This window comes from Lissotriton helveticus, chromosome 4_1, assembly GCF_964261635.1.
Source record: "Lissotriton helveticus chromosome 4_1, aLisHel1.1, whole genome shotgun sequence".
Taxonomy (NCBI): Eukaryota; Metazoa; Chordata; class Amphibia; order Caudata; family Salamandridae; genus Lissotriton; species Lissotriton helveticus.
The window spans coordinates 1,377,391,463-1,377,418,979 of NC_136063.1; positions in this window are offsets into that span (position 1 = coordinate 1,377,391,463).

A 27,517-nucleotide genomic window follows, 5' to 3' on the forward strand; every position below is an offset into this window, starting at 1 on the left:
AAACATGGTGGAAATAAAGCGTGCCTATCGTTGAATTTGTGATAGACAATAAAGCGTGTCTATCGCTGAAGAGGAACTTTAATTTATAGATGCTTTGTTGTTTGAATAAACATGGTAGGCAGTAAAGCGTGCCTATCGCTGAACTTGTGGACGAAGGCTTGAAAATGGCCGACCAACGCCGTTGTCAGGGTTACAGTACAGCGTAATTTTTGACAGGCGGTGGGCTTGAGTTGTTGAATTGTTGCGTAACGCGCGTGAAGTAGCGCGAGTAAGAAGCTGACGGTAAACGCGCGTGGTGTAGCGCGAGCCAGCAACTGACAGTTTAAAAAAAAAAATAATTGCTTGACCGAACGTTGGGGAAATTGTCACAAAATCCGTTCGGATTGTTGATAAAACTTGAAAGAATACAACTCTACAACATACGACCTGATGAAGATTGGAGGTGGAAAGTTGGACTGGAGGCAGGACAAGTGAAGACGAACATCAGCGGTGTCACGGTGATTCTCGAAAACTTGACCTTCTGGCGGTGGGTGCAGGAAAATCCCGATCGTCGCCAATATTTTATGTAATAACCAAAAGCTTGTTGTGGTTCAATGGTGGGTTTATTGAAGATTTGTATTCCAGTCTTAAACACCAACAACCAGAGCCGTCCAGTCGTGAAGAGGCCAACGTCCAGAATGACGTGCGGGGAATCTTCACGACTGAAGGGCAGCATTCCAGAACCCAAAACACAGAAATGATCTCGTGCTTGCAAGCACGAGACCGCAGGCATAAATGAAGAACATAGAAAAAGGATTATGAATACATAACAACTATCTTCCATAATAAATAACTCAACTTTAACTACAAGTATTTTGAGACTTCTTGTTTTGGAGACAATTACTACATTTATTGACGACGATTTGGTCCTGTGACCCACCGACCTTCTGACTTCAAACATTTTTTGTCTGCTGAATTTGAATTTATTCCTTCTCATCGTTGGATACTTTTCTATTTGATTGGCACCTACATTTTTCGATGTTTGCTTTTCGAAATTCGGACGTCGTCTGGAGCCTTGAATTTTGAAGCCTGTTGTCTGGAGCCTTGAATTTTAAAGTCTGTATCCTGTACTGTGCATGGATTAGTTTGGACTGCTTTGGATACTACGGATTTGGAAATATTTGGATTTAAAATGTGGCACATCTATGCGCTGTTTATTGGAATCGCTTGAAATTGCTGCTCGGATTGGGAAGATACTAAATTTGGCGTCATATCACCAGCATTTTCTTTTGACTGTAAACGGTATGTTACCTCGTCTGTTGCTGTTGCCTCTTTGTTTTCCCTTGAAGCCAGCTTTTGAGATTCCTTTGCGCAAGACGCTGCATTTTCTGAAGGATGTTCTCTTTCTTCGGCACGTTCCTAGAACTTCCATTTCTCCAAACTCCTACTGCTTCCTGCTGGAATCCTGTTACGTGCATTACATGCTCCTCCAACTTTAGAAACATTATGGCGACAACGCACTACGTCAATGTGATTTCGTCATCAGTTTCACGTCGTCAAACATTTTGTTGTCTGTTGCAATAACTACACTCTGCCTTCTACGCTCCGATTTCTTCATACGCTCCGATTTAATTACGGCTGTGGATTCATTTATACAGCAACATTTCTGTATCATTTAATTACAGTTTTCTTGTCATTTTATTTGATTTATTTACTTTCCTTGTTTGAATGCTCATTGCATTACAGATTTCTGAATATTTTTCAGGCAAGTGTAATCTACTAGAAGTGCATTTCCTAAATTAGTACTGTTTATAAGTTGGTTAGCTTTGCATAATGTCATCCTCAGCTAAAAACGTAATGCAACCTCCTCCGTTTTTAGAGAAACCGGGGAAACCCAACACTCCCTGGCATAAATGGTATCGTAATTTTGATAACTATTTAGAAGCTATTGATGCTTCAAAATATTCAGCATCTAGAAAACGAGCTCTTTTATTTAATCATTTAGGAGATGCTGGACAAGAAGATTTTGATAATTTGCCCCCCGTACCCGCTCCTACTGGTGTTGAAAATTGGGATGTATTTTCTGAAGCTCTTGCTAGAACAGGCAAACAATATGTTGATGAACCATGGCTGATGGTTCATCAACATATTGTTTACCTATTAATTTAAAAATAATTAAAACATTTTTGGTTAACAATTGGCCTAGTGACCGTAGTATGTCTATGCAGGACAGGTCTTTCTCTCAAGTTGCTCAAGAACTATCCAATGGTTTTCTTGTCAGACAAGACAAATTCATTCTTCCTGATTGTTTAAGAGACACAATTATTACTCTTGCTCACCAGGGTCATTTAGGTATTTCTTGTAGTGTAATCGTAAAATGAAGGAGACCTACCGGTGGCCGGGCATTGACGCTCAAGTCAAACTATTCATTGAGAAATGTCCACAGTGTTTGTGTTCGGATAAGCATTGGCGTACTTCTACTTCACCTCTATGTCCTGTCGATTGGCCTAAAGGTCCTTGGCAAAAGCTAGGCTTGGATTTTTCAGGACCTTTCAATTTGTTGGAACGTGATAAAAAAAATTTGGTAGTTTTGATTGATTATTTTTCCAAATGGTTGTACTTTGCATTTGTAAAGAACTCTGATTCTAGTTCAGTGGTTGATTTTTTGCAACTTGTGTTTCTAATTGAGAGATTACCAAAGGAAATTGTTACGGACAATGGGACCCATTTTATTTCAAATCAATTTGAGAATTTTCTTGATGAAAATGGAATTAGTCACTCACTTGCACCTTTATATAGTCCTGCATCCAATGGTTTAGTTGAGCGTTCCAACAAAATGTTAAAAGAAGGGGTGCAGACTGCAGTTGCAAGCACGTTGGATGTCTCTAAATAAATTAATCAAAAGGTTTGGAGTTATAACACCATTCCCCACTCCACCACTGATGTTTCGCCATATGTGCTACTTCGAGGTAGAAAACCTATTTCTTCTCTCAATCCTTCATGGTTAATTAATAAAATTGACTATACCTCCAATTTAGATTTAAACAAAGTTAGAAAACATGTTGAACGCAATCAAGGATGTTATAAAAGAAACTATGATCAAAGAAAACATGTTAAAGAGGTAACTTTGTCTCCTGGAGAATGGGTTCTTGTTAGGAAGCCCATGAAGGTGACTAAGGCCAATCAAAGTTTACTGAAGCAGCTAAAATTCTTAAAGTTGCTGTTATGTTAGAAAATCGTGGTTGGTGGAACCGTGATGCTTTGATTAAATTAACCAATGAACAAGCCAAAATTATACTAGATACATTTGAAACTTAACCTGATAAAGATTGGTTTGATTTGGGTGAGTTAACATCAGATTGTAATCATAACAGATATAATGTTGTTTCCTCTTCTTCATTTCATTTGTGGGATAGATGAGATAATGCATGTCCTACTGCTATTGATGACAACTCTCATGTGTCTGCTAATAATGCTGAAAGTGTTGTTTCTATTAATCTTTATAATGGTTCAGGTGAAAATGTGCAAGTTAGAACTAGTTCTCGTAGTAGAACTTCTCCGTTTCGTTCTGAGGATTGTATTTATTATTAATTGTATGATCTTCTTATTTTTGTTATAGGATGGGGGTGTGTGGTAATTTGTATTATTTAAATCCTGTTCTTCGTGTTAGTACTATGTGTATTATGATGCATGCGGAATTCTAGACTTCTTTGAGTCTAGAATTCCATTCCTTACTTTGGTTATTAGAAGCCTGTACTGTCTTTGGACCTGTCGTGGGTCACTATCTTCCAGAATAAATAAGTCAACTTTATCTACAAGTATTTTGAGACTTCTTGTTTTGGAGACAATGACTACAACAGCTTTCAGCATTTTGTTTTATATTTGCTAATTTTGAATCAATTGGAATTTTATATCAGAGATGTACATATACTGATTATGGAATTTGATAACCTGAAATGATTTGAGTTTGTACCTTTGCTAATCTGCTAAGAAACCTTCATGGTTTTCAACTCTACTACTCTGTGTCATCACTGTGAGGCCTAATGTGCTCACTGTTATGGGCCTATTGCTGTGTTGTTGATGTCATGCCTCGATCCAGGACTCAGGGCCAATTAGAGTTTGGCAGTTTCGCAGCGGGCCACCACGCCAGCGCCCTACTGTGAGACCACCAAACCCTAGTCTGACTGCCCTCCATATTCCGATTGAAATCCACGTTGGACGGTCCTGCGGCGGTGGTCCCATGACGGAGCGTAACAAAGGCACATATGTGTGCACCACTGTGAGACCACTGCAGCCCATTCCTGCACGTAAAGAAATGCTCAATGTTGTGCATTTCTTTCTGTGCAGGAACAGGGGGTGCAAAAATACAGGGGTCTCCCGTTCAAAGAGGAGATGGAGGCCTGTAAGAGCCCCTAAGTTTCCTCACCGCCACCCTTTTCATGGCGGGCTCACCGCCATGAAAAGGCGGGCAGTGAGGAAACTCATAATATGCTTGGCAGTACCACTGCGGCACAACCAGCATGTCACTTCCTCAGACTGATGAGCCACCACCACAGGATCAAGGATCACGATGGTAGCAGCGATCCAGTGGCGGTCCAACTGACATACTTGTAATACGGCCGGTGGACCACCAGTCTGGTGGTCCATGGACCGCCGCCACGTGTTCAGCAGCCAACTCGTAATCAGGCCCTAACTGCCATCCACTCGAATGCAACTTGTACTTGAGTACGATCTGCATGGTGGAAATCCACAGTATCACAGCCATGAGTGCATATTTGACAAAACAATGTGATGCATCTTTTTATTGAGGAGTACATATTTTAGAATTATGAGATCATCATATTTCTATGGAAGAGTTTAATGTGTTAAATATTTTAGATCACCAATTGTTTGCCCTCAAAATATCAGTACATGCACCCTACCTAAAGCCTTTTAACCAAATGCTAGGTCTAAGATTTTGAAAAATACATTTTTAATTTGTGTTTGTAATAAAAATCTTCAAAATGTATGTTATTTTTGTTGCACAGATACGCAGTCAGCGATGACTGCCTAGGCAGGGAAAGGAGAAAAAAGCCAAAATAGTAAAATATACCCCCACCTCTCCACATGCTGTGGTAGATTGTTCATATCCAGAATGTGGTCTCACGCTGGGGAAACTTTCGAAGCACTGCATACATTTGATGGTAAGGGAGAAAGGCAATTATTTTCAATCTTCATGGCAGCAAATTATTATTTGAGTGAAGCTTTTAAAGAAATAATACATCATCGAGCGACTGATTAAATATATCACTTTCTATTATGATAATTTTAGAATACAAAAAATCAGTGGATCCCATGTCTCAATTGTCAAACAGTAACACTGAACGTGTGGTCATTTAATATGAAATCAATACACAAGCCACCAAGCAAAGTAGATGCACAGGCACTTAACCGTGCACATGCAGTGGAACACTGCACAACCACAATGCACAGTGAGTGATGATGTCGGTCACCATTAACAATATTTGCAATTCCATTCTCACATTTGGAGACACACATGGCTGCCTAAAGAACCATTGCTGGTCCAGTAAATATAGTACCAGATTCCTCAAAATTGTATTTAGGCCAATGTGCTCCCCCTAGCAGCTGTTCAAAGACTTTCAGTTACAGTATTATAGAATACAAAAAGAGGAAGGGCAGCGGACAGCAAGGAAACACACACTTAGGTTTAAAGCGTATGAAAGCAAATATAAAATGTACCTGTGTAAGTATGTCAAAATATGTTTAGAATATAAAACTGCTACATCTGTGCTCATTCAGTGAAACGCCTGTTTTGGTCTCTTTATTATAAATGCATTGAAGTCTATTACAACCCAAATGGCCCAGTGCAACTTCTTCTGCATAGGCAATTAGGAGATGAATTCTGAAGACAATCAACTCTGTCGAATAAACATGGTAGGCAGTAAAGCGTGCCTATCGCTGAACTTGTGGACGAAGGCTTGAAAATGGCCGACCAACGCCGTTGTCAGGGTTACAGTTCAGCGTAATTTTTGACAGGCGGTGGGCTTGAGTTGTTGAATTGTTGCGTAACGCGCGTGAAGTAGCGCGAGTAAGAAGCTGACGGTAAACGCGCGTGGTGTAGCGCGAGCCAGCAACTGACAGTTTAAAAAAAATAAATAATTGCTTGACCGAACGTTGGGGAAATTGTCACAAAATCCGTTCGGATTGTTGATAAAACTTGAAAGAATACAACTCTACAACATACGACCTGATGAAGATTGGAGGTGGAAAGTTGGACTGGAGGCAGGACAAGTGAAGACGAACATCAGCGGTGTCACGGTGATTCTCGAAAACTTGACCTTCTGGCGGTGGGTGCAGGAAAATCCCGATCGTCGCCAATATTTTATGTAATAACCAAAAGCTTGTTGTGGTTCAATGGTGGGTTTATTGAAGATTTGTATTCCAGTCTTAAACACCAACAACCAGAGCCGTCCAGTCGTGAAGAGGCCAACGTCCAGAATGACGTGCGGGGAATCTTCACGACTGAAGGGCAGCATTCCAGAACCCAAAACACAGAAATGATCTCGTGCTTGCAAGCACGAGACCGCAGGCATAAATGAAGAACATAGAAAAAGGATTATGAATACATAACAACTATCTTCCATAATAAATAACTCAACTTTAACTACAAGTATTTTGAGACTTCTTGTTTTGGAGACAATTACTACATTTATTGACGACGATTTGGTCCTGTGACCCACCGACCTTCTGACTTCAAACATTTTTTGTCTGCTGAATTTGAATTTATTCCTTCTCATCGTTGGATACTTTTCTATTTGATTGGCACCTACATTTTTCGATGTTTGCTTTTCGAAATTCGGACGTCGTCTGGAGCCTTGAATTTTGAAGCCTGTTGTCTGGAGCCTTGAATTTTAAAGTCTGTATCCTGTACTGTGCATGGATTAGTTTGGACTGCTTTGGATACTACGGATTTGGAAATATTTGGATTTAAAATGTGGCACATCTATGCGCTGTTTATTGGAATCGCTTGAAATTGCTGCTCGTATTGGGAAGATACTAAATTTGGCGTCATATCACCAGCATTTTCTTTTGACTGTAAACGGTATGTTACCTCGTCTGTTGCTGTTGCCTCTTTGTTTTCCCTTGAAGCCAGCTTTTGAGATTCCTTTGCGCAAGACGCTGCATTTTCTGAAGGATGTTCTCTTTCTTCGGCACGTTCCTAGAACTTCCATTTCTCCAAACTCCTACTGCTTCCTGCTGGAATCCTGTTACGTGCATTACATGCTCCTCCAACTTTAGAAACATTATGGCGTCAACGCACTACGTCAATGTGATTTCGTCATCAGTTTCACGTCGTCAAACATTTTGTTGTCTGTTGCAATAACTACACTCTGCCTTCTACGCTCCGATTTCTTCATACGCTCCGATTTAATTACGGCTGTGGATTCATTTATACAGCAACATTTCTGTATCATTTAATTACAGTTTTCTTGTCATTTTATTTGATTTATTTACTTTCCTTGTTTGAATGCTCATTGCATTACAGATTTCTGAATATTTTTCAGGCAAGTGTAATCTACTAGAAGTGCATTTCCTAAATTAGTACTGTTTATAAGTTGGTTAGCTTTGCATAATGTCATCCTCAGCTAAAAACGTAATGCAACCTCCTCCGTTTTTAGAGAAACCGGGGAAACCCAACACTCCCTGGCATAAATGGTATCGTAATTTTGATAACTATTTAGAAGCTATTGATGCTTCAAAATATTCAGCATCTAGAAAACGAGCTCTTTTATTTAATCATTTAGGAGATGCTGGACAAGAAGATTTTGATAATTTGCCCCCCGTACCCGCTCCTACTGGTGTTGAAAATTGGGATGTATTTTCTGAAGCTCTTGCTAGAACAGGCAAACAATATGTTGATGAACCATGGCTGATGGTTCATCAACATATTGTTTACCTATTAATTTAAAAATAATTAAAACATTTTTGGTTAACAATTGGCCTAGTGACCGTAGTATGTCTATGCAGGACAGGTCTTTCTCTCAAGTTGCTCAAGAACTATCCAATGGTTTTCTTGTCAGACAAGACAAATTCATTCTTCCTGATTGTTTAAGAGACACAATTATTACTCTTGCTCACCAGGGTCATTTAGGTATTTCTTGTAGTGTAATCGTAAAATGAAGGAGACCTACCGGTGGCCGGGCATTGACGCTCAAGTCAAACTATTCATTGAGAAATGTCCACAGTGTTTGTGTTCGGATAAGCATTGGCGTACTTCTACTTCACCTCTATGTCCTGTCGATTGGCCTAAAGGTCCTTGGCAAAAGCTAGGCTTGGATTTTTCAGGACCTTTCAATTTGTTGGAACGTGATAAAAAAAATGTGGTAGTTTTGATTGATTATTTTTCCAAATGGTTGTACTTTGCATTTGTAAAGAACTCTGATTCTAGTTCAGTGGTTGATTTTTTGCAACTTGTGTTTCTAATTGAGAGATTACCAAAGGAAATTGTTACGGACAATGGGACCCATTTTATTTCAAATCAATTTGAGAATTTTCTTGATGAAAATGGAATTAGTCACTCACTTGCACCTTTATATAGTCCTGCATCCAATGGTTTAGTTGAGCGTTCCAACAAAATGTTAAAAGAAGGGGTGCAGACTGCAGTTGCAAGCACGTTGGATGTCTCTAAATAAATTAATCAAAAGGTTTGGAGTTATAACACCATTCCCCACTCCACCACTGATGTTTCGCCATATGTGCTACTTCGAGGTAGAAAACCTATTTCTTCTCTCAATCCTTCATGGTTAATTAATAAAATTGACTATACCTCCAATTTAGATTTAAACAAAGTTAGAAAACATGTTGAACGCAATCAAGGATGTTATAAAAGAAACTATGATCAAAGAAAACATGTTAAAGAGGTAACTTTGTCTCCTGGAGAATGGGTTCTTGTTAAGAAGCCCATGAAGGTGACTAAGGCCAATCAAAGTTTACTGAAGCAGCTAAAATTCTTAAAGTTGCTGTTATGTTAGAAAATCGTGGTTGGTGGAACCGTGATGCTTTGATTAAATTAACCAATGAACAAGCCAAAATTATACTAGATACATTTGAAACTTAACCTGATAAAGATTGGTTTGATTTGGGTGAGTTAACATCAGATTGTAATCATAACAGATATAATGTTGTTTCCTCTTCTTCATTTCATTTGTGGGATAGATGAGATAATGCATGTCCTACTGCTATTGATGACAACTCTCATGTGTCTGCTAATAATGCTGAAAGTGTTGTTTCTATTAATCTTTATAATGGTTCAGGTGAAAATGTGCAAGTTAGAACTAGTTCTCGTAGTAGAACTTCTCCGTTTCGTTCTGAGGATTGTATTTATTATTAATTGTATGATCTTCTTATTTTTGTTATAGGATGGGGGTGTGTGGTAATTTGTATTATTTAAATCCTGTTCTTCGTGTTAGTACTATGTGTATTATGATGCATGCGGAATTCTAGACTTCTTTGAGTCTAGAATTCCATTCCTTACTTTGGTTATTAGAAGCCTGTACTGTCTTTGGACCTGTCGTGGGTCACTATCTTCCAGAATAAATAAGTCAACTTTATCTACAAGTATTTTGAGACTTCTTGTTTTGGAGACAATGACTACAACAGCTTTCAGCATTTTGTTTTATATTTGCTAATTTTGAATCAATTGGAATTTTATATCAGAGATGTACATATACTGATTATGGAATTTGATAACCTGAAATGATTTGAGTTTGTACCTTTGCTAATCTGCTAAGAAACCTTCATGGTTTTCAACTCTACTACTCTGTGTCATCACTGTGAGGCCTAATGTGCTCACTGTTATGGGCCTATTGCTGTGTTGTTGATGTCATGCCTCGATCCAGGACTCAGGGCCAATTAGAGTTTGGCAGTTTCGCAGCGGGCCACCACGCCAGCGCCCTACTGTGAGACCACCAAACCCTAGTCTGACTGCCCTCCATATTCCGATTGAAATCCACGTTGGACGGTCCTGCGGCGGTGGTCCCATGACGGAGCGTAACAAAGGCACATATGTGTGCACCACTGTGAGACCACTGCAGCCCATTCCTGCACGTAAAGAAATGCTCAATGTTGTGCATTTCTTTCTGTGCAGGAACAGGGGGTGCAAAAATACAGGGGTCTCCCGTTCAAAGAGGAGATGGAGGCCTGTAAGAGCCCCTAAGTTTCCTCACCGCCACCCTTTTCATGGCGGGCTCACCGCCATGAAAAGGCGGGCAGTGAGGAAACTCATAATATGCTTGGCAGTACCACTGCGGCACAACCAGCATGTCACTTCCTCAGACTGATGCGCCACCACCACAGGATCAAGGATCACGATGGTAGCAGCGATCCAGTGGCGGTCCAACTGACATACTTGTAATACGGCCGGTGGACCACCAGTCTGGTGGTCCATGGACCGCCGCCACGTGTTCAGCAGCCAACTCGTAATCAGGCCCTAACTGCCATCCACTCGAATGCAACTTGTACTTGAGTACGATCTGCATGGTGGAAATCCACAGTATCACAGCCATGAGTGCATATTTGACAAAACAATGTGATGCATCTTTTTATTGAGGAGTACATATTTTAGAATTATGAGATCATCATATTTCTATGGAAGAGTTTAATGTGTTAAATATTTTAGATCACCAATTGTTTGCCCTCAAAATATCAGTACATGCACCCTACCTAAAGCCTTTTAACCAAATGCTAGGTCTAAGATTTTGAAAAATACATTTTTAATTTGTGTTTGTAATAAAAATCTTCAAAATGTATGTTATTTTTGTTGCACAGATACGCAGTCAGCGATGACTGCCTAGGCAGGGAAAGGAGAAAAAAGCCAAAATAGTAAAATATACCCCCACCTCTCCACATGCTGTGGTAGATTGTTCATATCCAGAATGTGGTCTCACGCTGGGGAAACTTTCGAAGCACTGCATACATTTGATGGTAAGGGAGAAAGGCAATTATTTTCAATCTTCATGGCAGCAAATTATTATTTGAGTGAAGCTTTTAAAGAAATAATACATCATCGAGCGACTGATTAAATATATCACTTTCTATTATGATAATTTTAGAATACAAAAAATCAGTGGATCCCATGTCTCAATTGTCAAACAGTAACACTGAACGTGTGGTCATTTAATATGAAATCAATACACAAGCCACCAAGCAAAGTAGATGCACAGGCACTTAACCGTGCACATGCAGTGGAACACTGCACAACCACAATGCACAGTGAGTGATGATGTCGGTCACCATTAACAATATTTGCAATTCCATTCTCACATTTGGAGACACACATGGCTGCCTAAAGAACCATTGCTGGTCCAGTAAATATAGTACCAGATTCCTCAAAATTGTATTTAGGCCAATGTGCTCCCCCTAGCAGCTGTTCAAAGACTTTCAGTTACAGTATTATAGAATACAAAAAGAGGAAGGGCAGCGGACAGCAAGGAAACACACACTTAGGTTTAAAGCGTATGAAAGCAAATATAAAATGTACCTGTGTAAGTATGTCAAAATATGTTTAGAATATAAAACTGCTACATCTGTGCTCATTCAGTGAAACGCCTGTTTTGGTCTCTTTATTATAAATGCATTGAAGTCTATTACAACCCAAATGGCCCAGTGCAACTTCTTCTGCATAGGCAATTAGGAGATGAATTCTGAAGACAATCAACTCTGTCGAATAAACATGGTAGGCAGTAAAGCGTGCCTATCGCTGAACTTGTGGACGAAGGCTTGAAAATGGCCGACCAACGCCGTTGTCAGGGTTACAGTACAGCGTAATTTTTGACAGGCGGTGGGCTTGAGTTGTTGAATTGTTGCGTAACGCGCGTGAAGTAGCGCGAGTAAGAAGCTGACGGTAAACGCGCGTGGTGTAGCGCGAGCCAGCAACTGACAGTTTAAAAAAAATAAATAATTGCTTGACCGAACGTTGGGGAAATTGTCACAAAATCCGTTCGGATTGTTGATAAAACTTGAAAGAATACAACTCTACAACATACGACCTGATGAAGATTGGAGGTGGAAAGTTGGACTGGAGGCAGGACAAGTGAAGACGAACATCAGCGGTGTCACGGTGATTCTCGAAAACTTGACCTTCTGGCGGTGGGTGCAGGAAAATCCCGATCGTCGCCAATATTTTATGTAATAACCAAAAGCTTGTTGTGGTTCAATGGTGGGTTTATTGAAGATTTGTATTCCAGTCTTAAACACCAACAACCAGAGCCGTCCAGTCGTGAAGAGGCCAACGTCCAGAATGACGTGCGGGGAATCTTCACGACTGAAGGGCAGCATTCCAGAACCCAAAACACAGAAATGATCTCGTGCTTGCAAGCACGAGACCGCAGGCATAAATGAAGAACATAGAAAAAGGATTATGAATACATAACAACTATCTTCCATAATAAATAACTCAACTTTAACTACAAGTATTTTGAGACTTCTTGTTTTGGAGACAATTACTACATTTATTGACGACGATTTGGTCCTGTGACCCACCGACCTTCTGACTTCAAACATTTTTTGTCTGCTGAATTTGAATTTATTCCTTCTCATCGTTGGATACTTTTCTATTTGATTGGCACCTACATTTTTCGATGTTTGCTTTTCGAAATTCGGACGTCGTCTGGAGCCTTGAATTTTGAAGCCTGTTGTCTGGAGCCTTGAATTTTAAAGTCTGTATCCTGTACTGTGCATGGATTAGTTTGGACTGCTTTGGATACTACGGATTTGGAAATATTTGGATTTAAAATGTGGCACATCTATGCGCTGTTTATTGGAATCGCTTGAAATTGCTGCTCGTATTGGGAAGATACTAAATTTGGCGTCATATCACCAGCATTTTCTTTTGACTGTAAACGGTATGTTACCTCGTCTGTTGCTGTTGCCTCTTTGTTTTCCCTTGAAGCCAGCTTTTGAGATTCCTTTGCGCAAGACGCTGCATTTTCTGAAGGATGTTCTCTTTCTTCGGCACGTTCCTAGAACTTCCATTTCTCCAAACTCCTACTGCTTCCTGCTGGAATCCTGTTACGTGCATTACATGCTCCTCCAACTTTAGAAACATTATGGCGTCAACGCACTACGTCAATGTGATTTCGTCATCAGTTTCACGTCGTCAAACATTTTGTTGTCTGTTGCAATAACTACACTCTGCCTTCTACGCTCCGATTTCTTCATACGCTCCGATTTAATTACGGCTGTGGATTCATTTATACAGCAACATTTCTGTATCATTTAATTACAGTTTTCTTGTCATTTTATTTGATTTATTTACTTTCCTTGTTTGAATGCTCATTGCATTACAGATTTCTGAATATTTTTCAGGCAAGTGTAATCTACTAGAAGTGCATTTCCTAAATTAGTACTGTTTATAAGTTGGTTAGCTTTGCATAATGTCATCCTCAGCTAAAAACGTAATGCAACCTCCTCCGTTTTTAGAGAAACCGGGGAAACCCAACACTCCCTGGCATAAATGGTATCGTAATTTTGATAACTATTTAGAAGCTATTGATGCTTCAAAATATTCAGCATCTAGAAAACGAGCTCTTTTATTTAATCATTTAGGAGATGCTGGACAAGAAGATTTTGATAATTTGCCCCCCGTACCCGCTCCTACTGGTGTTGAAAATTGGGATGTATTTTCTGAAGCTCTTGCTAGAACAGGCAAACAATATGTTGATGAACCATGGCTGATGGTTCATCAACATATTGTTTACCTATTAATTTAAAAATAATTAAAACATTTTTGGTTAACAATTGGCCTAGTGACCGTAGTATGTCTATGCAGGACAGGTCTTTCTCTCAAGTTGCTCAAGAACTATCCAATGGTTTTCTTGTCAGACAAGACAAATTCATTCTTCCTGATTGTTTAAGAGACACAATTATTACTCTTGCTCACCAGGGTCATTTAGGTATTTCTTGTAGTGTAATCGTAAAATGAAGGAGACCTACCGGTGGCCGGGCATTGACGCTCAAGTCAAACTATTCATTGAGAAATGTCCACAGTGTTTGTGTTCGGATAAGCATTGGCGTACTTCTACTTCACCTCTATGTCCTGTCGATTGGCCTAAAGGTCCTTGGCAAAAGCTAGGCTTGGATTTTTCAGGACCTTTCAATTTGTTGGAACGTGATAAAAAAAATGTGGTAGTTTTGATTGATTATTTTTCCAAATGGTTGTACTTTGCATTTGTAAAGAACTCTGATTCTAGTTCAGTGGTTGATTTTTTGCAACTTGTGTTTCTAATTGAGAGATTACCAAAGGAAATTGTTACGGACAATGGGACCCATTTTATTTCAAATCAATTTGAGAATTTTCTTGATGAAAATGGAATTAGTCACTCACTTGCACCTTTATATAGTCCTGCATCCAATGGTTTAGTTGAGCGTTCCAACAAAATGTTAAAAGAAGGGGTGCAGACTGCAGTTGCAAGCACGTTGGATGTCTCTAAATAAATTAATCAAAAGGTTTGGAGTTATAACACCATTCCCCACTCCACCACTGATGTTTCGCCATATGTGCTACTTCGAGGTAGAAAACCTATTTCTTCTCTCAATCCTTCATGGTTAATTAATAAAATTGACTATACCTCCAATTTAGATTTAAACAAAGTTAGAAAACATGTTGAACGCAATCAAGGATGTTATAAAAGAAACTATGATCAAAGAAAACATGTTAAAGAGGTAACTTTGTCTCCTGGAGAATGGGTTCTTGTTAAGAAGCCCATGAAGGTGACTAAGGCCAATCAAAGTTTACTGAAGCAGCTAAAATTCTTAAAGTTGCTGTTATGTTAGAAAATCGTGGTTGGTGGAACCGTGATGCTTTGATTAAATTAACCAATGAACAAGCCAAAATTATACTAGATACATTTGAAACTTAACCTGATAAAGATTGGTTTGATTTGGGTGAGTTAACATCAGATTGTAATCATAACAGATATAATGTTGTTTCCTCTTCTTCATTTCATTTGTGGGATAGATGAGATAATGCATGTCCTACTGCTATTGATGACAACTCTCATGTGTCTGCTAATAATGCTGAAAGTGTTGTTTCTATTAATCTTTATAATGGTTCAGGTGAAAATGTGCAAGTTAGAACTAGTTCTCGTAGTAGAACTTCTCCGTTTCGTTCTGAGGATTGTATTTATTATTAATTGTATGATCTTCTTATTTTTGTTATAGGATGGGGGTGTGTGGTAATTTGTATTATTTAAATCCTGTTCTTCGTGTTAGTACTATGTGTATTATGATGCATGCGGAATTCTAGACTTCTTTGAGTCTAGAATTCCATTCCTTACTTTGGTTATTAGAAGCCTGTACTGTCTTTGGACCTGTCGTGGGTCACTATCTTCCAGAATAAATAAGTCAACTTTATCTACAAGTATTTTGAGACTTCTTGTTTTGGAGACAATGACTACAACAGCTTTCAGCATTTTGTTTTATATTTGCTAATTTTGAATCAATTGGAATTTTATATCAGAGATGTACATATACTGATTATGGAATTTGATAACCTGAAATGATTTGAGTTTGTACCTTTGCTAATCTGCTAAGAAACCTTCATGGTTTTCAACTCTACTACTCTGTGTCATAACTGTGAGGCCTAATGTGCTCACTGTTATGGGCCTATTGCTGTGTTGTTGATGTCATGCCTCGATCCAGGACTCAGGGCCAATTAGAGTTTGGCAGTTTCGCAGCGGGCCACCACGCCAGCGCCCTACTGTGAGACCACCAAACCCTAGTCTGACTGCCCTCCATATTCCGATTGAAATCCACGTTGGACGGTCCTGCGGTGGTGGTCCCATGACGGAGCGTAACAAAGGCACATATGTGTGCACCACTGTGAGACCACTGCAGCCCATTCCTGCACGTAAAGAAATGCTCAATGTTGTGCATTTCTTTCTGTGCAGGAACAGGGGGTGCAAAAATACAGGGGTCTCCCGTTCAAAGAGGAGATGGAGGCCTGTAAGAGCCCCTAAGTTTCCTCACCGCCACCCTTTTCATGGCGGGCTCACCGCCATGAAAAGGCGGGCAGTGAGGAAACTCATAATATGCTTGGCAGTACCACTGCGGCACAACCAGCATGTCACTTCCTCAGACTGATGCGCCACCACCACAGGATCAAGGATCACGATGGTAGCAGCGATCCAGTGGCGGTCCAACTGACATACTTGTAATACGGCCGGTGGACCACCAGTCTGGTGGTCCATGGACCGCCGCCACGGGTTCAGCAGCCAACTCGTAATCAGGCCCTAACTGCCATCCACTCGAATGCAACTTGTACTTGAGTACGATCTGCATGGTGGAAATCCACAGTATCACAGCCATGAGTGCATATTTGACAAAACAATGTGATGCATCTTTTTATTGAGGAGTACATATTTTAGAATTATGAGATCATCATATTTCTATGGAAGAGTTTAATGTGTTAAATATTTTAGATCACCAATTGTTTGCCCTCAAAATATCAGTACATGCACCCTACCTAAAGCCTTTTAACCAAATGCTAGGTCTAAGATTTTGAAAAATACATTTTTAATTTGTGTTTGTAATAAAAATCTTCAAAATGTATGTTATTTTTGTTGCACAGATACGCAGTCAGCGATGACTGCCTAGGCAGGGAAAGGAGAAAAAAGCCAAAATAGTAAAATATACCCCCACCTCTCCACATGCTGTGGTAGATTGTTCATATCCAGAATGTGGTCTCACGCTGGGGAAACTTTCGAAGCACTGCATACATTTGATGGTAAGGGAGAAAGGCAATTATTTTCAATCTTCATGGCAGCAAAATATTATTTGAGTGAAGCTTTTAAAGAAATAATACATCATCGAGCGACTGATTAAATATATCACTTTCTATTATGATAATTTTAGAATACAAAAAATCAGTGGATCCCATGTCTCAATTGTCAAACAGTAACACTGAACGTGTGGTCATTTAATATGAAATCAATACACAAGCCACCAAGCAAAGTAGATGCACAGGCACTTAACCGTGCACATGCTGTGGAACACTGCACAACCACAATGCACAGTGAGTGATGATGTCGGTCACCATTAACAATATTTGCAATTCCATTCTCACATTTGGAGACACACATGGCTGCCTAAAGAACCATTGCTGGTCCAGTAAATATAGTACCAGATTCCTCAAAATTGTATTTAGGCCAATGTGCTCCCCCTAGCAGCTGTTCAAAGACTTTCAGTTACAGTATTATAGAATACAAAAAGAGGAAGGGCAGCGGACAGAAAGGAAACACACACTTAGGTTTAAAGCGTATGAAAGCAAATATAAAATGTACCTGTGTAAGTATGTCAAAATATGTTTAGAATATAAAACTGCTACATCTGTGCTCATTCAGTGAAACGCCTGTTTTGGTCTCTTTATTATAAATGCATTGAAGTCTATTACAACCCAAATGGCCCAGTGCAACTTCTTCTGCATAGGCAATTAGGAGATGAATTCTGAAGACAATCAACTCTGTCGAATAAAAACAGCGATGAGCAAACCCATGGTTCGCCATACTACAGAACACCACTCACCGTTCACAATATTCATGCCCACCAATGTCCATTATATGCAATCATAAACTGATGTGTAGTCTAAGCTTGATCTACTCTAACATTGGTGACATAGAAACACATGAATAATTTCACAGTATGACACTCATATCAGCCTACCAGAAGTTACAATAAATTTAGATGCTGTATCATGAAATATAAGTTGGGGTTATCAACGAATAGCAAGGCAGCATGGCTGATAAATGTAAAAGGTATGTAAAAACTGGTTTAAATTGTTGTGCCTCTGTGGGCTTCCTAGGTTTTTATAAATATCCCCACATAGCACTCCATATCATATTTATTGGATGGGAACATGGCGAAGGGTCTAAATCGGATGCTTCAAAACATCTACTGTGTACAGGGGTGAGAACTGCTACAGTCGATAATCATGTTTTTTGTGTTTATGGGACAACTAAAATTTACAATTTAATACTAAAAGTTACAATTTGACTAAATTAATGAACATCACCAGCAGAATCCACAAAATAGACAAAGGAACCCCTTCTTTGTTCAAAAAATGTAACCTATGTATTGATTAATTGGATTTTTCCTTGTGCTAAAAATTATGTTATATTATGTTATGTCATGCATGTTTCCATACACTGTGCTACACCACACTTCCTTACCATAGTCGCGCTGCACTATGTTGTGCTATTTTAGGTTACATGTGTGATGGAGAAGGTACATGTGTGTAAATGTAAACCACAAAAAAACTGACAATTGCTTCTGAAATCAATGAAGAAATTGAACATTGAAACAGATCACAAGCCATTTTTTGCTGGAGCTATTCCATGTGCTTGGTGGTAGTGAAGGCAACGCTTGGTGCAAACACCTTTTCAAGCCACATTATGAAAGCAGATTGTGGAAGTGGTAACTTGTGACAAGAATATTTATGCATGTGTATTATGTTGCATTTTATTGTAGTGTTGATTTCTTATGTTGTGCTTTTTGTACTTTTGTTCATTGTCCTGCTTAACTGCATTGTACTATTGCTGTACTGTACTCTGGTTATACTGAATTCTGCTTAGGTGTGCCCTGCTATTTTTTTGCTGTATTCTTATTCTGTTTAGTGTAATGTTATTGTGTTATGTTTTGTTGTTCCTAGTAATTTGTATGGTATAATTCAACATTTCTTTAATCTTGCAGGTTTGAAATAGCAGAGATTGGTTGTAAAAGTCAAAGTTGTTCCAAACAGGGGTACCCAAAAGTGTCTTGCCCTGGGCCCCACAAATCCTTAAAATAGCAGTGCAATATCCTGGTAACTTATCATGGTTCTGTGGAAAAATGTTCAGCCAAGGAAATCGGCCTTAAGATGGCTGTTCCTGACTATTCAATCATCGCACATTCACCTCTGGACAAGAAATTTTTAGCAAGTGTTGTAACAAAATAGATGTTAGGCGTTGAAAGGAAATGAACCTGGGCTAGACAGTCAGACGCCTGGCTTACCACTACACTGAAGAGAAGGATCACCTCAGTTTGCATGTACAACATATACACTTCTTTAATGGGGTAGGAGCCTACTTTATATTTCGATGTTCAGCTCCGGCATGGGGAATTAATAAAATGTTTATTCTAAGGTCTGCATGTATAATAAACATATTACATCGATGATGCAAATAACGGCATTACTCTTCAAATAACTTTTCAAAACGTGAGCTTTTTCTTTGTATAACAATCTCATTTTACATTGTCGGTGTTTAATAGCTACATTTAAAATGGAACTACAAAGTGCCGTCATAGTACATGTGAAATTAATAAATAATCCTTACACGTCATCTGTTTCGTCACATTTCCCTGCTAAAATTACTGTAGGCACTAAACCTGCTCTGTTTCTAATGTGGAGACGTTTAAACAACAAGTGGATTTATCCAGGTGCATTCACTAAATATGCGTATTCCTGACATTTGATTTAAAATCATCTTTTTTTATTATAATTGTATGTATTTTTAGAGAGAGATTAAGCACTGAAGTTCAAGGATAATGGATGCAAGAATTCAATGACGTAGTGAAGTGTTTTAGTCATCTATTTATTTGATTTACCTATGACATTTATGCAGGTATGTATCTACATATAGCGAATTTAATTTTATTTGACATATATTATCTTCATTTAACAAAGGGAACATTTCAGCAGGAGACATTACATTTCGCCAGCTATGACTGATTGCATGTAACTGACAGTTTTCTCTGAAGCATTAAATGGTGTGAAGACACGCACAGAATTTTCCTATGAGGGTAAGCTAGTGAATTGTCAGTCGACAGTGATCAGCAACTTGTGATATTTAAATACAATGCATACTGCAGAGGCACATTTTAGTTTCCTTTTAAAGAGACACATCTGTAAAATGTAACGAGACAGAAGATACATTGGATATATTAAATAATAAACACAATCCTTGTCAGGGTGAGCAACACAAGTAATTAAAGAACCCTCTGGTAGTTTGGCACATAAGCAGTCAGGCCTAACTCAGAGGCAATGTGTAAAGAATTTATGAAGCACTCGAATAGTAATAGAGTGAAAACACAACACAAGGAAAATCCCAAACTACTTTAGAACAAGCATTGAAAATGCAATAGGTCTCGCCTTTGATTAAGTTATAGCCACTTGCGTTGCTAATGGTATTGTATAGCAAAGCAAATGGCTTTAACCTATTGCATTTTTAATGCTTGTTTTAATTCTTATTGTGGCATTAAATAGAGAGACAAATAATAAGTAAAAAGCAGTCATGTCACTAACTCGAAAAAGGGCAATATGCACTGAAATTTTAGCCCATGTTCCCTTTAAATGTGAACACCATAAACTGTAGAATGGATTCGGTCTTCTTGAGTCTCATCAGAGAGGCCTCCTATAAGTTATCGAGACAATATGACCACTACTCATCAGGACCACTATGCTTTTGCTGAACAGTATAACTAACTAGTCAACAGGGCTTCCATTCCTGATAGGGACAGTACAAACACTTCTTAACCAGGCTGCTATCCTTCGCCAGAAAGGCTGTTTGCCTATTGCAAATATTGAATTTAATACGATGATTTTCTGCTCTCAGTTATTGATTGTTGGGTTACAGATGAATCTACACGTCACAGCTTTGAAACTTGGTGAAGGTTGACACATCCTTCAATCATTCGAAGGCTGATCAAAGTACTATCATTTTTCCCACAGAATAATAGTTGTTTACACAGTGTTCTAAACGATGTGCTTTTGTCAAGCTCTACATGGCAGTCACTTTCGTGCAGCAGGAATTACGAAGTGACACTTGGAAATAGCCTCCTGTTCAGGTTTTTGTGTGAGGGTGGACAGAGTTGGCACTGACCCATTGCCATTATGGTTATTTCCATCTAGCCCTTTGTTTTTCCATCAATACTTTACCTTCAGTGAATTATAATTCTGGGTTCTACATTTTGAATATGAGCCATATTGTAAAGGCATTGACTCTCCAGAGAAAATGTAAATCCTAAAAAATGGCCCAGTGCTGGTGCGCCACAGTAGACACCACCACCTCGCTGGGACTCACACATCCAAATATACAAAATAATCTCAGTTGGAGCAGCTCCACTGTCCAATAGCTATTAAAGGTATATTCAAATGTTATTAAGATTCCTCGCTGTGTTGCGAAATTCAAAGAAATTCACTTCCGTTTATACTTTATAGCATTTTTTCTGAAATTTTACAAGTCATACATTTGTAATCTGTTGATTCAATCTTGTTATATTCCATGACGTATCAGCCCCAAAATCTGATCATTGCCCCTTGCCAACACATGTTTCATGACACTTGTCACTTTTTCCAGGTATATATACAGATCCCATCCAATCACAGTGGAGGTATTAATCTGATCATCTCTATGGCGGCATAATACCCCTCGGCGTTCTTCCACATTGCACCATTTTGCAGAGACCCATGAGGTAAGCAACAGCGCTGGCAGCAGTGAATATCTTGGGGTGAAGCAGGTGTTGCAGTATTCCCTCGAGAGATGCCGGGTCCATGATGTGAACTTTGCAGCACCTCGGGCCCTGCAGACTCCGAGCAGAGCACAAAACCCCTACATGCTGAGGTACGGGCCCCCAAAGTCTGATTCCGACTTCTGATTTGAGTCAGACGGTATGATTCAGAAAGGCTGTCCGAATCCATCATTGTACCCTGACATTAGGAAATGCGGCCTCTAGACATGTATGATTCTGCTCCGTACGGCTCGAACATTCCGAATGCCGTCGGGTTCGGATTGGCATATTTCTAATGCCTAACTTGCATCCTACTCAGTTGGTAGGAAACGTTTCTGAGTCGGTCGGGAAGAAATGTTCCCGATCTGATTCGGCGGAACAAATGGCGTTAGGAGGCCTTTCTTACAGCATTGTAATTGGGTCCTAAATAATAGCTCACCTCTGCTTTTGTACAAACTTCTCCTTTCTTAACTATCTTCCACATTATGTTTTTTGTACCCTACCTTGGTATCATCCTGTAAAAAAAATTCTATTACCTGTTTTTTTTTGCCTCATTTTACAATATCATCACATTGTTCAGTGCCGACTTATATAACTTTTATTAACATGTCAACTGCTTATATCCTGCCTGCAATGTTACTTTTCCTTTTATTTTTATTGTTTTTCTCTAATTATGTATGTTTTGTTCAACCATTATAAAATTTCAATAAAAAAATGAAAAAAACTTTTCTTTTAAAGGTAAGACGGTCCAATCTTCCTTCTTCAGACAGCAGGGCGGTCCTTCCTCTGAATAAATCCTTAACAGGCCCAGGAGTGGTCTGATTAGAGGTTCTGAAGGTACCACATTTATACCTGGTGCCATTGTGGAGAGGGGGGCATTTCTGGGCCTACCATAAAAACTGATTCTGGTCAGACCTCCCCCTTCTCCTATGTTTGTTTCTAAACTGCCTAGAGTGACAAAGGCAAGGACAGACCTGGTGTCATGTAATTTGCGTGACCTGCAGGCAGGGTCCTCTGAAGTGTAATTAGGGCATGAAAAAACTCCTCCCCAGCTACCCTGTCATGAAGACCCTCTTCCCTCACACCTAGGCCTTTTTTGTCTCTATGTGTGGAAGTAATACACAAAAAAATACAGGCGATCCATTCATAGTTATACGACACTGGATACAGGCATAAAGGTACATTTGGTTTAGGCAGAAAAATGTGAATTTTCTAAAAGTGGATTTTTCAGAATAGTAACCTAAAACCAATTTTACCATTGAAGAGGATTTCAAATTACAATCATTTGATTGCGTTTCTCTATCTGGTTCCAAGCAGAAGTTATCAGTTGTTAAGTGCAATAAGGTAACATAGTTTTTGTCTATGGAAGAGTTAAGTGCAATAAGGTAACTTAGGGGCATATTAGCAACAACTAGCGATAATTATCGCTAGGTTGGCTTAGCGGCAATAATTTTAACGCCGTGTAGCGACGATTTTTATCGCTTAGGAGCCTTGATATTATCAAGTTTATCTCCTAAGCGATAAAAAACGGCCGAAATGCATGAGTATCTCTGAAAAGTCAGCGATATTCTTGCATTACCGAGCAAATGCTCTTAGCCATGTTATCCACCTCCCATTGGATAATATGGCTAAGAACTGCTCAGGACAGGTGTTAACTTTAGGAGATATTCGCGCTTAGCGCGAATATCTCCAAAAGTTGGTAATAGGAGATAGCGATGTTAGCGACTGTTTCCAGTCGCTAACATCTTGGCACGCCCACTTTGCATGTCATTAGTGATAAATTTCTCTGATATGCAAAGCACGGCCCAAGATTGTCGCTATCTCCTACTAGCTGTCGCTAACTGGTGTTAGCGACAGCTAGGTAATAGGGATATAATTTTATCTCCGCTTTCTTGGCTTTGCAAGGCAAAAAAGCGGAGATAAATCCCTTGATAATATGCCCCTCAGTTTTAGTCTATGGAAGAGATAGGCTGACAGCACTGAAAATTGACTTTAGGTGTTTTTCCTTGCTAGGACATGTAAAACGTAAACCCAAATGTCCTACTTTTTAAATGCCATGCACCCTGCCTTATGCTCCCTTAGGGTCTACTTTAGGAGTGATTTATAAGTATTAAAAAGGAAGGGTTAGGCCTGGCAAAAGGTGTATTTTGCCTGGTTGAAATGGCAGAAATAAGTGCTCTACGGAGTGCAAGGGAGGCCTGAGAAATGTGTTACAGTGCTTCTTCAGTGGTACCATTTATTTTACAGGCCCCAAGTACAGGTAGTACCATATACAAGGAACGTACATATACATTAAATGTACCATTCATGTGTAGGCCAATTTTACCATGCTTAAGGGGGAGAACGCAACACAGAGTTCTAAAAGCCAGCAAAAATATTTGCAGCAGGGAAAGGCAGGGAAGGCAAAACGCTGGGATGACCCTGCAGAGTGGACTAGGTCCATCAGATTGTTTGACTAAACTTATGTAAAATACGTCTTTTCTGAAACCAAACATATATGTAGCTTCAGAACATGAAAAATGTGCAAGGTACAGCTGCATGACACAGTGCAAACTGACCGAGAGGCTATGAATTTTGCATCCATTTTATAAGATTGCTTTCCCCGAATGTTTTCTAAACTGTCTCCATTCTCAATTCGTCACCTAAGGACAACCTTGTCTGCTGGGTGCTGCCTGCAGTGGCTGTCATGTGCACGAGCAGGATGACAAGTGACTGTGCTTCCTGACAGTGCTGCTGTCATCAGCTGTGAAACATTACACTCTCTCTTTCACATAGGCTGGATAACTGCATATCAAGTGGGATGTTGATCTTAAATCCTCCGACAGAAAGAGATCTCGAAAGGTCTCAAAGTACCCTGTTTGATGCATGTGAATGCTTGGCAATAGCGATAAATCTCTCATCCTGGAGGAGTTAAGGGCCAGCTGTGAGTGTGGGCAGTTGTGTCATCTGCAGTTTGTCACAGTCTGTCACTTGGTGTATCTGAGACTGCCACATCATTCGACTGTGACTCAAAGGACATGCGTACAGTGTGAGGCCTTCATTCATGTGTCCTTTGCAGACTGACATACGAATGTCGTGCCTCTCCCACATGTTGTTATTGCTGACCATCATGAATAGTATCTGAATTGCTTGTTATGCATATGAAAACATATTTTCAACTGGAAAACGCCAATAACACCCAATGAACAGAAAAAATTAGACAATGTCATTTAAATTAGTGCTTAGGGCAGGTCATCATGTTCGGACTAAAATAGTCTCTCTTACTGAGGGTAAGTGTTCAGTTTATTTACAGTGACCCATGCCACATTCTAGTGTTCACACAGCAATAGCCCTATTTAAATCTCACTGAAATTGAACAGCAAATCTCTCTCAGAGTTTGGATTATTTAGTGATATTCACAGATCATTTTAGCCACCACAGACCTCCCACTAATCACCCGGGATTCAGGACTCAAGAGTCAAATAGATTGCTCAAAACTCTCTTTTGGGGTATTTAGATGCTTTCTATTGTTTCAACATTTGCTACTTCATTATTATTTTAGTGATTTTATATAGAGCAAATTTTGTCCAGGGCCATCAGACTTTACATGAGACCCATTACCAAACATCGATGTTGAGATTACATAAGAGGTGCCATCTTGGAGGAATTAAAAGTTGGAGATCAGGAGTAAGTGGGAGAAAAGCTACACATAGAATAGAGACGACCGCGTTTTGGATTGCTGGTACGCCGACTTTACGTAATCCGGATCCACGAACAGGTAATTGCCGTAAGGAGATAATATTTTTCTGGTTGCCAACAAGGAATAGGATTTGGGACCCCTCTGTTATTGACAACGTCGAACTTACCTTTGAAAAATATAAGGTTGAGAGCCTTAATTGTGAATTATCAAGCAACTTAGATACAAATTTGGAAATTTATTCAAAGCACCTAGACTCTCGGTCCCCTTGCAACAGGATAACCAAGAATAGAATACCCTGAAATACAGGAAAAAGTTTTGATAACAAGGATATCGTTTGAAATATTATATGACTGGAAAAGGAGATTGCGCCCTGAAGAAGTTCTGAGTGACAGAACGAAACGCGTTGGCTGGTGTCTTGTCCACAAGTGGATTATTAAAGGAACATTGACTTTTGTACATTACGACTCAGCGTCTTTATAAAAGGATATTGCAGAGACTTACTACTCTCCCAAGACTAGTGGAGATTTACTTATTGTAGCGGTGCTTTTCTACTCAGGACAAAAAATTGACTTTTTTCCCAAGTTTGGGTAATGCTATTGGAACAGGGAGCATGTGGAATGTGCACGCTGATTAATCGAAAACTGATTGAGCTGGTGATACTTGGATTGGTGCTTTGTGTTTGTGCTTAAGTGGTCCACTGTTCATTTCGCATTGTAACATAAATAAAGCTCCCCTGCAGTTGGTGTATGGGTAACTTTGAGATGCAGCCTCAGACAAATTAAAATATACATAGTAGATAGAGTGTGGGCAAAAGGAGTTCAACGCAAGTGCCTTTCAGAGAGAAGCTCTTTGAGGACTTTTGTGGAGGTAGCATGGCAAGCTGTCAAGCAGAAGGATGAGGGGGAGGGCGATCTCCGGAGAATGATTAGTTGATGAATTGCTCTCGAATGAATGACGGAGGCTCATGGAGAAGGGATGAACCGTTTTGTGGTGCTTGTTTGGCGCCTGAAATTCTCCGTTAGGTACATGGGAGAGGAAGAGTTTAGTGTTTTGTGAGTCATGTAGGCAGTTTTAAATTGGGCACCCATCTCTTTAGGAAGCAACTGGGGGCGCGGGGGGAGGAGGGGGTGCTAGCAGTTATAACCTTTTTGCGATGAGACGCAAAACGGGTTGCATTTCTTCATTAAGCTTTAGGTTAATGTAGTCTTAACACAGGCGAGGAATTGTTCATGCACCCAGTAGTAGAACAAATAGTGTACTATTGTGTATTTTAGTTATTGCTTACTTTTGATTGATTGTTTATTTTTTGGATTTGGTTTTGCAGTTATCTACAGTTAATTTAGGCCTTCACTTTACTAAAACTGAGGATGGGCCTCAAGTGTTTTATACAACATGGGGCCATGCCACTTTTCAGCTGTTTTAAAATTTTACAAACTCATCTAGTCTATTTCAAAAACTGCTTACTGCCGACAGAACACAAAAAGAAAACTCTGCTCACATACTCTGTGGTGGTTAATTTTTTGATTCACATCATGCATTAAAATAACCATTGTCAATGTTAATGATGTTGTCTTTTGTAAGGGCAAAGTATTATACTAACATTCACAACATAAAAAAGGGGGCACCACTGGGGCAGCAGAAGCGCACCATTCACTAACACAAACAATAGGCAAAGGACAGGTGGTATTAGCCGGAGGAACATCACACAGTGCAAGATTAAAATCAGGAGAGTTGTGCAACGGACGCTGCATTTCATTTCCATTGATATATTTTGGCACTCAAATATTGCCCCTTGAGGGTCAGACACCTTCCTCAAAATCTCCCAATCAAAAATTGTGAAACAGTGCCTAGTTCATAGGGCATGTTATGCGAGTGACATTAACATATCGGGGCAGATTTACAAGCCCTTGCGCCATGTTTACGCCGCCTTGCGTTACGCAACAGCGGCGTAACCGAGGCGCATCCCCTGTGAGGCATTTACATCGTGACGCATCTAGGGAGATGCGTCACGTTATAAAGCCCAGCGCCACAATGGGGGCGTTCCCACGCAGAGGGGGCGTTCCGGTGCCTGTGGCGTTCCGGTGCCTGCGTGAAATCTACAAGATTTCACGCAGGCACTTCCGCGACGCTGCTACGTCAATTCCTTACGCCTTGAAGCAGGCGTAAGGACTGACGCAACATGTTAAGTATTGGGCGGCCCTGAGCATTGCTGGACTTGCGTCGCGCATGCGACGCGACTCCAGCGATGCGCCGCCCTTACGTCACGAGATGCGTCACGCATATGCCTACCCTTGCGCCACGGCACGCCGCATTGTAAAT